Below are 12,675 nucleotides of genomic sequence, written 5' to 3' on the forward strand. Positions count from 1 at the left end.
ACTGCCCCACCCTCAAAGATGGCAGCGCCCACAGCCAAAAGGAGGGAATATGCTAATTGACTGCCCCGCCCTCAAAGATGGCAGCACCCACAGCCACAAGATGGCGGCGCCCATTCCTCTCAGCCCTGCCAGGGCGGTAGGCATGGGGCTCTGCGTGCCTGCCTCCAGAGTCCCCCAGTCCCCTCAGCCCCCCAGCTACCGAGGGCCAGCCAAAGGTGCAGGCAGGCCTTGGATGGCAGCTTCTCAGCCACCCAGGGCCGGCCTGAGGCATAGGCAAGCCTCAGATGTCAGCTTCCCAGCTGCCCAGGGCTGGCCCAAGGTGCCCAGGGCCACCCGAGGCTCAGGTAACCAGGGCCGGCTGAGGCTTGCACTGCCGGCAGTGGCAGCAGCAGAGGTGTGATGGGGCGTCTCCTTCCCCTGAGGGCTCCCGGACTGTGAGAGGGGGCAGGCCAGACTGAGGGACCCCCCCACTCCAGTGCATGAATTTTCATGCACCGGGCCTCTAGTGAATACATAAAAGTGTAACAACAAATTGCTCTCTCTCTCTCTCAAATCAATTTTAAGTTAAAAAAAAATTTTTTAAAGAAAATAGTTTTGCCTACTTTTCTAATAAGTACTTGGCATTCTCAGAAGATTACTTTATGAATTTATGCCTAATCTTTTTTTATTTTTTTAAATTTCTTTATTAATTAAGGTATTACATGTGTCCTTATTCCATTATCCCCCCAACACTCCAGCCCCCCATTCATGCCCTTACCTCCTGGAGTCTGTGTCCATTGGTTAGGCTTATGCATGCATACAAGTCCTTTGGTGGATCTCTCCCCCTTACCCCCACCGTCCCCTACCTTCCCTTAGGTTTGACATTCTGATTGATGTTTGTCTCTAGATCTGTTTTTGTTCATCAGTGTTTTTGTTCATTATTTTCCATAAATGAGTGAGATCATGTGATATTTATCTTTCTCCGCCTGGCTTATTTCACTTAGCATAATGCTCTCCAGCTCCATCCATGTTGTTGCAAATGATAAGCACTCCTTCTTTTTTACCGAAGTGTAGTATTCCATTGTGTAGATGTACCACAGTTTTTTAATCCACTCATCTGCTGATGGGCACTTAGGCTGTTCCCAAATCTTAGCTATGGTGAATTGTGCTGCTATGAACATAGTGGTGCATATATCCTTTCTGATTGGTGTTTCTAGTTTCTTGGGATATATTCCTAGAAGTGGGAGTACTGGATCAAATGGGAGTCCCATTTTTAACCTTTTGAGGAAACTCCATACTGTTCTCCACAGTGGCTGCACCAGTCTGCATTCCCACCAGCAGTGCACGAGGGTTCCTTTTTCTCAACATCCTTGCCAGCACTTGTCATTTGTTGATTTGTTGATGATTGTCATTTTGACAGGTGTGAGATGGTACCGCATTGTTGTTTGCATCTCTCGGATGATTAGTGACTTTGAGCAGGCTTTCATATATCTCTTGGCCTTCCTTCTGTCTTCTTTTGAAAAGTATCTATTTAGGTCCGTTGCCCACTTTTTTATTGGGTTGTTTATCTTCCTTTTGTTAAGTTGTATGAGTTCCTTGTAAATGTAGGAGATTAAACCCTTATCAGTGATATCATTGGCAAATATGTTCTCCCATGCAGTGGGCTTTCTTGTTGTTTTGTTGATGGTTTCCTTTGCTGTGCAAAAGTTTTTTATTTTGATGTAGTCCCATTTGTTTATTTTCTCTTTAGTTTCCATTGCCCTAGGAGCGGTATCAGTGAAGAAATTGCTTAGGCATATGTCTGAGATTTTGCTGCCTGTGGATTCCTCTAGTATTTTTATGGTTTTTCATCTTATGTTTAAATCCTTGGTCCATTTTGAGTTTATTTTTGTGAATGGTGTAAGTTGGTGGTCTAGTTTCATTTTTTTTGCATGTATCTGTCCAATTTTTCCAACACCATTTATTGAAGAGACTGTCTTGACTCCAATGTATGTTGATGCCTCCTTTGTCAAATATTAATTGAGCATAGTGTTTGGGTTGATTTCTGTATTCTCTATTCTATTCCATTGATCTATATGCCTGTTCTTGTGCCAGTACCAGGCAGTTTTGAGAACAGTGGCTTTGTAATACAGCTTGATATCTGGTATTGAGATTCCCACCTACTTTGTTCTTCTTTCTCAGGATTGCTGCAGCTATTTGGGGTCATTTTTATTCCAGATGAATTTTTGAAAAGTTCGTTCTAGATCTGTGAAATATGCCATTGGTATTTTAATGGGGAGTGCACTGAATCTATAGATTGCTTTGGGTAGTATGGACATTTTGATGATGTTGATTCTACCAATCCATGAGCATGGTATGTTCTTCCATCTGTTTATGTCTTCCTCTATCTCTTTTTTCAGTGTCCTGTAGTTTTCCACGTATAGGTCTTTTACCTCCTTAGTTAAGTTTATTCCTAGGTATCTTAATTTTTTTGGTGCAATGGTAAATGGGATTGCTTTTTTAGTCTCTCTTTCTGTAAGTTCATTATTGGTGTATAGAAATGCCATAGATTTCTTGGCATTAATTTTGTATCCTGCTACATTGCCGAATTCATTTATTAAGTCTAGTAATTTTTTGATGGAGTCTTTAGGGTTATCTATGCACAGTATCATGTCATCTGCAAATAAGGACAGTTTTACTTCTTCTTTTCCAATTTGGATGCCTTTTATTTCTTCTTCTTGTCTGATCACAATGGCTAGTACTTCCAGTACTATGTCGAACAGGAGTGGTGAGAGTGGGCATCCCTGTCTTGCTCCTGTTCTTAGGGGAAATGGTTTTAGTTTTTGCCCATTGAGTGTGATGTTGGCTGTGGGTTTGTCATATATGGCTTTTATTATGTTGAGGTATGATCCTTCTATTCCCACCTTGCTGAGAGTTTTTGTCAAGAAAGGGTGTTGGATTTTGTCAAATGCTTTTTCTGCATCAATTGATATGACTATGTGATTTTTATCTCTCAATTTGTTTATGTGATGTATCACATTTATTTATTTGCAAATATTGTACCATCCTTGCATCCCCAGGATAAATCCTTCTTGGTCATTGTATATGATCTTTCTGATGTACTGCTAGATCCGATTTGCTAGAATTTTGTTGAGGATTTTGGCATCTATGTTCATGAGGGATATTGGCCTGTAATTCTCTTTCATTATGTTATCTTTATCTGGTTTTGGTATTAGGGTGATGTTGGCTTCATAGAAGGAGCTTGGAAGTGTGCCTTCCTCTTGAATTTTCTGGAATATACTGAGGAGGATAGGTTTTAGTTCTTCCTTGAATGTTTGGTAAAACCCCCCGGTGAAGCCATCTGGCTCTGGGCTTTTGTTTGCTGGAAGCTTTTTGATGACTGCTTCAATTTATTCCATCGTTATCAGCCTATTGAGATTTTTAGAATCTTCCTGAGTGAGTTTTGGAAGGTTGTATTTTTCTAGGAATGTGTTCATTTCCTCCAGGTTGTCTAGTTTGTTAGAATAGAGTTGTTTGTAGTATTTTTTAACAATCCTTTTTATTTCTGTGGGATCTGTTGTTATTTCACCTCTTTCATTTTGTCTATTTGGGTCCTCTCTTTTTGCTTCTTGGTGAGCCTGGAGGTTCATTGTCTTGTTTATCCTTTCAAAGAACCAGCTCTTGGTTTCATTGATCTTTTGTATTGTTTTCTTTTTTTGTTTTTTTGTTTCTATGTCATTCATTTCTACTCTGATCTTTATTATTTCCTTCCTTCTCCTCACTGTAGGCTTTTCTTGTTGTTCTCTTTCTAATTCTTTGAGTTGTAGAGTTAGATGATTTATTACCATTTTTTCTTGTTTTTTGAGGTAGGCCTTAGAGCTATAAACTTCCCTCTCAGGACTGCTTTCATTATGTCCCATAGCATTTGCATTGTTGTGTTTTTATTCTCATTAGTCTCCAGGATGTTTTTAATTTCTTCTTTGATCTCATTGGTAACCCAATCATTGTTTAATAGCATGCGATTCAGCTTCCAAGTGTTTGAATTTTTTGGATTGTTTTTATTGTAGTTTATTTCTAATATTATGCCATTGTGGTCTGAGAAAATGCTTGATATGATTTCAATCTTTTTGAATTTGTGGAGACTTTACTTGTGACCCAATATGTGGTCTATTTTTGAAAATATCCCATGTGCACTTGAGAAGAACATATATTCCATGGCTTTGGGGTGAAATGCTCTGAAGATGTCAATTAGGTCCATCTGATCTAGTGAGTCATTTAAAATTGCTGTTTCTTTGCTGATTTTTTGTCTAGAGGATTTATCCAGAGATGTCAGTGGTATATTAAAGTCCCCTACTATGATTGTATTGTTGTCGATCTCTCCTTTCCCTGCCTCCCATTTCCCTATCTAGCTCTGAAGAGGAAAAGGAATCATTTTACCTACATCTCTCCCCTCCCCAGCTTCTCCTGACTGATGTTGTGGAGGTGGCTGGTAGGGATGAGATGGCAGTGGCCAGAATGAGGTGGTGTGAGAACTATTGCCATGAGGACATGGGAAATACTTTGTCCTTGGGGTCCACTTGGTCTTGGTTTCCTTCAGCCTCAGAATTATCTTCTGCTAAAAATGGTGATGAAGGGGCAGACTAAGAGAGATTAGACTAGACTGCAAGTAGGTACTGGTCATTAGAAAATTTGTCAAGGAAAACATGAAGACAGAATCTATATGGTCAACTCTGGTCTTGCTTCCCTTCCCTTTGTCTCCACACTCCAGAGTGGAACCCACTGAGTTCTTCCTCTCCCCATCTCACCCTAACCACTAGGATTTTCACTTGACTCAGCACCTACTGCTGGGTTTAAGGTAAGAAGAATTTTGCAGCATAAGCCTCTCTCCCTAGAGAGTAAGTGTTCATCCAGGGATGCTTCAGTGTGGACCCACTCTATCAAATTAGGTCTCTTCTCTCTTTGGCCCAAAGTCATAGATTCACGTTTTCTTTCACTCAATTTGCTAAAGCTCCCAACACCTTTGTTTAAATCAAATCATATTTAGCATTCATCCAAAAACCAATTAAGAGGATGGTTTTGTAAAGAAAATAATTTGAGAGGTATTCTCTTTTTTCCTAGGCACTCAACACTTCATTAGTGGGCTAAGCTAAGTTCAGTCCTGGGAGGCTGTTCACTTGACCCAATTCCTGTACCCATTCACATAAACACCTTCTCCAAGTATCATTCTAAAGTAACACTTTGTTCTTGTCTTTTTTTATTCTCTATTGATAAGAATAGTTTGGGTTTGTTCACAGAAATGATAAATACAAGGAATCTAACACAATGGAAATAAAAATAGAGAATGACTAGATTATGAGGAGCAAAGCAGATATTGAAACCCCTACCATTACTGAGAAGGAATATTAAACTTGGCTTTAAGTTTCCTGGCAATAAAGGCAAAAATGGGACTATAACCCTTGGAATAAGGGAAGATACCAACTCATTGTAAGAGATAAAGCTTAAATTCCTAACTGAGAGAAATGTTTTAGAAGGGCACTGTCCAGAAGGCAGGGCATGGTTCAGTGGATAATGTTTTCAGAAAAAGCTTTCAGAAAATGAAAAGGGGTTTCTAATAAAACCATTTGTGTAGTAACCTTGGCAAAAGTACTACAAGGGACACAGAAAGAAGAATAGTTCATTTTGATGAGATGGAGCAGAGTAGCCTTCAATAAGGAGAATGCAACAGCACAGTGTCATTTAGCCTGGTAGAAACAAGAATGAGAATTTTCTGGAAGCCGAGGCATAGAGTTTATAAAGTTCTCCGAGTCAGTTGTACATCCATTGAAGCATCAAAAGCCTAGTAGTGTTGGAACAGGACATTGGGAGCATAAGATAGGGCAATATAGCTCCAGGATGCACATCCTGGCTGTCCTGCCTTTGGTGGATAGTCTGCAAGTTGGTATGAACCATAAATGGGCATTTATGGCTCTGCTAGCTCAATAGATTATTGCTTTACTATACATAAGCCTTTGATCAAATTGAAAGTCAGTCCTATAATACTTCCCATGGAGAGCAGAAGATGTGGGTCCTTTCTGTACACAGGCTTAATCTAACTATGGGCTGCAGGTTTGTATTCCTGAGTCTTTCAGACAAACTTTGGGTTTCCTTTGGTCTCCATATCAGAAGGCTGATGAGCAATGAAGAAGAGCACATCTGTTAGTGAAATTGGGTTCCCGGTGGCTACAGGTAGGTAGTCTGAGGAAGTCAGTTCTAAGCAGAACACAGATTCCCAGAGACAGCTCGACTTGAAGTTTTGGAGGGGAAATAAATGATCTCAATCCATGTGCCTCTTAAAAGGTTTGAGGCCAGGACTAGGAAACTGGGGGACACTAGGTTTGAAAGTAAAGCAAATGAGTTCCATGTGAGGCCTAGGTAGAAGACCACCTTCATTAATGGCCTCTTGAGACTTACTGATAAGGTAAGTCTCTGTGTCAGATAACTAGGTGGGAAAGGGCCTACATTTAACAGCTGTCTCCTGTATGGTTTTGTGATTGGAGTTGGTACTGGATATGCCCAGAAATTGTTAAGCATTTGAAAATCACATCTAGTAGAAGACATTGGAAAATATGACAGCAGACAGGGTCATTAAGCCCCCAGACTAGAGCTTCCTCTTTCCTTGCACCTAATTTCACAGAAGGGAGGAATGATGCAAGCCTTTGAGCTCAGACACACACACACACACACACACACACACACACACACACACACACACACACAAATTCAGCACTCTCACAAAAAATAATTTTGGGCTCTTCTGAGCTTTAATTCTGCATTCCTTTTGTGGGTTTCATTTGCAATAGAAAAATATGGAGTTAAGATTGAAAATTTTTAATAGCATACAATCATCATCTAAACCACCACCCCTCCCCCAAAATTGGCATTGTGACTTGTGAGTGGTAGCTCAAACAACTTCTCCAGGGTAAAATTCCCACAAATCACTTATTGATGAATCAATTGCCCTGAATGCCAATTGCCATTATAAGATGTTACCAAGAGATAATGCTAATTCCTCTCCAGAACACTATTGCTTAATGTCCATTGCTAATCATGGGAGGGAAAGCTGTGCTAGTTTCTAAGATAAAAATAACCCCAAAGGTAGGCATATAATATTCTTTGCCCTGAAAATTCCATTCTAACAGTCACCTGTGTTCATGATAATAGAGTTTGAAGATACATTCTAATCTGTCAAAGAGAGTTTTATACCACATGCAGAAATGTGAACTAGATGGTCTGAGCTACACCCTGAATACAAGTCATCGCGTTTTGAAGCGGAATTAATGCCTTGGATCCCCGGTGTTTGAATACAGCACTGCCACCTTGATTTAATGATTAGCACTTGAATAACCTGAAGAAATGAATGTAACCTCCAAATTCATTTAAGGGTTGAGAAAAGTTTTGCAATAGGAAAACTCAGTTTAGCTGAAAATGTCTGTCATTGTAAATAGTAACTCAAACTCACTTTTATTTACATTTGCTAAAATTAAATGCAAATGTATTTGTCTAGACTTTAGTATGCAGTACAGATGAAGTGGCCCCCTTAATCATATTACTTGAGGATTGTTTTCTTCAAAATCCTTCTTCACTATCCACTATTGCTAAGAACTAAAACATGAAACATGCTATCCAAGAAGTTCTACTTAAAAAGAAAGGAAGAAATAAAGAAAAAGAATATCCTTGGGAGAGTGAACACAGTTGAGTATTAACACATTAGTATAAATTAGTTGTTAGTAGATTAGTTACCATTTTCACCTTTGTGGTTTTTACTGTCATTGATTTCACTATCAAAAGGATTGTTTCTTTGTTTCTCTTTCTTCAAAGACTAGGAGCTCCTCAAAGACTGAGAATCTCCTTAGTCATCCCTATGTATTCTTGTCCCACTTCCCCTTGATCCCCTGGTGTCTGGCAACATGACAAACAAATAGTGCTTAATAGATGGTTTTGAACAAAAGGATAAATAATTCAACATAAAAATATAGACAGTGGATATAAAAATTCAGGGGTGGAATTATAAAAGTCTTTTTTTCATTTTCATTGCAGAAAAATCAACTTTATTTAAGATGAAATTATTTTATTTTACACACAATTATCCTCAGTATAAGATTTGCTGTAATGGAAGGAAATGAATTAGAATAAAGACCCTGTTCTAGCCATATGTGGTTCTAACTCTGCAATCATTCTATAATTCCCAAATATTGCTATTGAACTCCATCACTTCCATCAAACATTTTCAGGAGAACAAATAAATATCCTATATAATAAAAGCCTAATATGCAAATTGACAAAATGCGGAATGACCAGTGGAATGACCGGTCACTATGATACACACTGACCACCAGGGGGCAGATGCTCAATGCAGGAGCTTACCCCAGCCCGCAGGCCCCCAGCCAGCCAAGGCAAGTGCCAGCATCCCCCCCCCCCCCCGCCCCAATCGCCCCACTGGCCGCCCTGCAGAAAGGTGACCAGCAGAGGCTGCAGGGGGCGGGGCCAGTGAGTGGGCAGTGCCAGGCTGGCCAAGGCAGGTGCCAGAGGTGGCCCCCCCGATTGCCACACTGGTTGCACCACAGCTAGGTCCTGATTGCTGGCCAGGCCTAGGTACCCTACGCGTGCACAAATTTCATGCACAGGGCCTCTAGTATTCAATTAGTTGCTTGATATTTTAATATGAAGGCCTTGCCTCTAAAAGTATTCCTTTTCTTTGGCAGTAAATCATAGCTATTACTAAAAATCACAGAGATAGAACCAATGAGGCCTTTGATCTATGATTACTTTGCTTATAATTGTTACAATGGAAATAAATTTTAAAATTTCACTGTGACATTTCAGTGTGTATACCATGGTCCAAGTCATCCAAGGAATATTTTTCAGATAAAGTATAGACTTTCTACTGTACAGACCCTCTTTCTATCAAACAGGACAGATGAGCTTGGCATATTTTGCCACTGTAGTTACCTGAACTGCTTTGGCATATTTCTAGATGAACTTTCTACTTAGGTAAAACACCAGTCACACAATACAGGCCCAAAAAAAGGTAGAACAAGAACCTATAACAGTATTTTTTAAATTAGGATGGTTTTAATCTGAAAGTGTCAAAAAACTGAACATGTTTAAACAATAATGAAATATGTTGGCATTGGTTGAAATATAGAAGTCCATAAGTAGGGTCACTTGAGAGCTAGCATAATTTAGTGGATCCAATTTATTTACCCTTAGATTTTTATGTCACTGAAGGTACCATATGTTGGCCTCATACTTAAGATAAAATAGAGGTGGCTGAATCACTTCTGGGCATCACATGCATGCAGGCTAATAACAGAGGAACAAAGGCTGTTTTTTCCTTGTGTTTGCTCTTATCATGGAGAAAATATTTCCCAGAAGTTTTGCAAATTTCATCTCATATCTCACTGTTATCAGCACAAAGTCACATGCCTTCTATACAAAGTAAGGGCATGAAACAAGCATCAAGGAGAAAACTATAATTTCCATCAACACCATCACTGTGCCAGTTGTATAACAACTATTACGAGCAACTCTGATACTTTTAGCTAAAGATGAAATTTTTTTCTTTTGAAATATACCCCAAATAACAAAAAGGTTACAACAAGGAGAAGGCAACAACCCCATATCATATACTATAAAAAATCTGGCAATTATTATAAAATTTGGGTCAAAATAAATAAGAATATTGAGAGATAGCATGTACTTCCTCAGACCTCCAGCAAAATAGAGAACTAAAAATAAGGATTGCGAGTACCCCACGTTGGGCTGCCAGTTGCGAGTGTCCCCCCCACCCCCACGTCCCGCATGGTTCAGGGTTCAGTTTCAGGGTTCGGGTTCTGGAGGAGGCCACACACAAATGAAAGAGACTAGACAAGAAAGTATAAATTTGGGAATATTGGGAGCCAGGCGGGAGTCCAACTCAAGGGGAAGGACTTCACCCTGCTCTGGCCTTGCTATCCCTTTTATGAAGACTATGGGAGACACCCATAGCCTTTAGGCAGGCAATTCCAATAATAGCCAATCAGCAAGGGTTTACATAAAACTAAAAGGTGGAAGTTGCTTTAGCTACCATTGTCTCAACTAGACAGTGGGTGGTTGGCTCTGACCTTTCAGAGCTTCAAGGTTGACCAGCCTTCCGGGTTCCTTGTCCACACCTCTCTGCTAGTAAGGACAATGGGTGGCTTCCAACAAAGGATCACTGTGCAAAAGGCCCATCTAAGGGTTTGTAATTAGAAGAGCAAGATTTGGCTACATGTCAGGCTGGAAGAGGCTACAGGAAAAACAAGTAATGTGATTTGACAGAGGTTGGTAGATATAAGAACCATACTGAGGAGATATGACCTTCAAATGAATGGAATCTTTGAAGAATACAACAGAACATATGAAATAGAGAAAAGTATTCAATAATACAATAGAAGAAAACCCTGCTGGAATAATTGATAGAATTGAATCTACAAATGGAAAGAAAAACCTCAACCCAGAAAAGATGATACAGAATAATTAATGCCAAGCTATATCCTGATAAGATTACTGATCTTCAAGAACAAAAACAAATTTTAAATTTACCCACAAGTAGAAAAATATTTCTAAAGAGGAAAAAAAAAAGGTTGACCTCAAAGACTTCTCTTCAGTAACAATTAATGCCATAAATAGTTGATCAGTGTCTACAATTTCCAAAAGAAATGAAGTATATTCAAGAATTGAAGAAGGTTTTAAGGAAGTGGAGCTATTCTTGGATTGAATGATGTCAAAAAACAGCAGTAATTTTGTAATTGGGTATGCTAATATTCTTATCTAAAAGATAAGAAGAATAAAGCCAGACTAAAGTTGTGATTGGTAAAGTATCCCTTATATTGATCATTTTTAAGGTTTGGACAATGTTTTTGTGTCTGAAAATTGTTTTCTGTGAAATTGTTTGTGTTTAACACAAGGAAATCATGGCCTAGTTGTGAGTGCCAGGCCAGCTCCTGATGGTCAGGGGCTGCTGTTCTCTTACTTAGTTGTCTGAAGTAGAAAGTTATATTGTGAATGTGAATGTCTAAATATTATGTTGGGAATTCTGATATTATTTAAGAACTAGAATCATGCAAATCAAATTGATACTTAAAAATTGCTATACTGGGTAAATATGCTTCCAAGATTTTATTATATTTCTACTGTTCTAATTTTGTGAGTGTGGAGTTTATACCTCAGTAGTTATAAAAATTATAGTAGTAATAATAACAGCTGCCTTTTGTTGGGTCTAATATGGGTGCTCTAAAGACATACTTTCAGGGATCTTTTCTATAATTTGTTAATATGGGTGCTCTATACTTGGATCTCTTTTACCACTCCAAAACCCAGGGAGGTAGGTATAATGATCCTATCTAATAAAGACGGAATATGCAAATTGACCATCACTCCACAACAAAGCCGGCAACGCCCACAGCCAATAAGGAGGGAATATGCAAATTGACACGCCAAAGATGGTGGCAGCCATGCCAGGATGCTTGCGTCGTCACCATGGTGACGACGCAGGCGTTCCGCCCCACTCCAGCCACTCTGGGCCCGAAGCAGGGCGGGATGCCTGCTATGAGAGGGAAGGCAGGGGGTGGAAGGAGCTACACGAGGGCAGCAGAGCTGGAGCGAAGGCAGAAGAAGGCGGCCAGAGCGAAGGCTCGGGTCCCGGGTGCCAGAGGGAAACTGGTGCAGGCAGCCAGGGGAAGGAAGGCCTATTCTTGTATGAATCTTCGTGCATCAGACCTCTAGTAGAAATAAAAGATAAGCTCAGAGAATGTACCAGCTTCCCCAAGATCACACACAAAATAAGTGGCAGAGACAGAATTTCCATGTCTCTCTAACCTAAAATTCCATACCATTTTTCTTTATAACTATTAATAATGTTTCAGAAGTTTTCACTATCAAACAGAACAGGAAATACTAAAAGCAACAGCAGCAGCAGCAACAATAGCATAGGAAATAAACTTTTGTTTAAAAAAACCCACTTTTGAGACTGCCTCCTTCCCCAATAGACTTCTTTCAGCTAGTCTCAACTAATTGATTTAGAATGACTTTCTTCATTTCTAGATTTCTAGTCCCACTGGTGGGTAAAATTTAGGTATTAAGTTTATCCAAAGTACAATGAGAAACAAATCTGTGATGATATAAACTACAGATTTATTCACAGAGTACAAAGCTCCTCACCGAGGTATCATCACAAAGCCCTCCTCTGCTGGTCCCTTTTGGTAAAAGGCCTGATAAGCTGGGAGGCCAAGGCAAAATACAGTGACATTCTTGGCTAACAATTCTTTTAGAAGATTTTCCTTTCTTAAGTTGCCCTTGAACTAGAATACTGCATGGAAGATGCCATCTGGCCAATAAAATTTCCCAAGAATTAGCTCACCAAGGAAGCTTTATCTTTTATAAAGTTGACTTCAAGTCCCCCAAAGGGACCATGACTACTAAATGAGAGGTGGAATCCTTGAAGTTATAACACTTCCCCATACTACCTTCCCTGGTTTATAAGTCTCCGATTGCCCTCTAGAATATTGAAAAAATGGCAGAGGAGAGATAAGGGGTTATATTAATTTAAGGGTTAGGGCAAAGAAACAATCTGGCTTCAGAGGTCCCTGCCTTGAAAGTGTCTGGTTTGACCTAAGGGAACTCACCAGTTCCAGGGGAAGAGTCTCCAGCTTGCCGAGA

This window comes from Cnephaeus nilssonii (genome assembly GCF_951640355.1).
Source record: "Cnephaeus nilssonii genome assembly, chromosome: 9".
Classification (NCBI taxonomy): Eukaryota; Metazoa; Chordata; class Mammalia; order Chiroptera; family Vespertilionidae; genus Cnephaeus; species Cnephaeus nilssonii.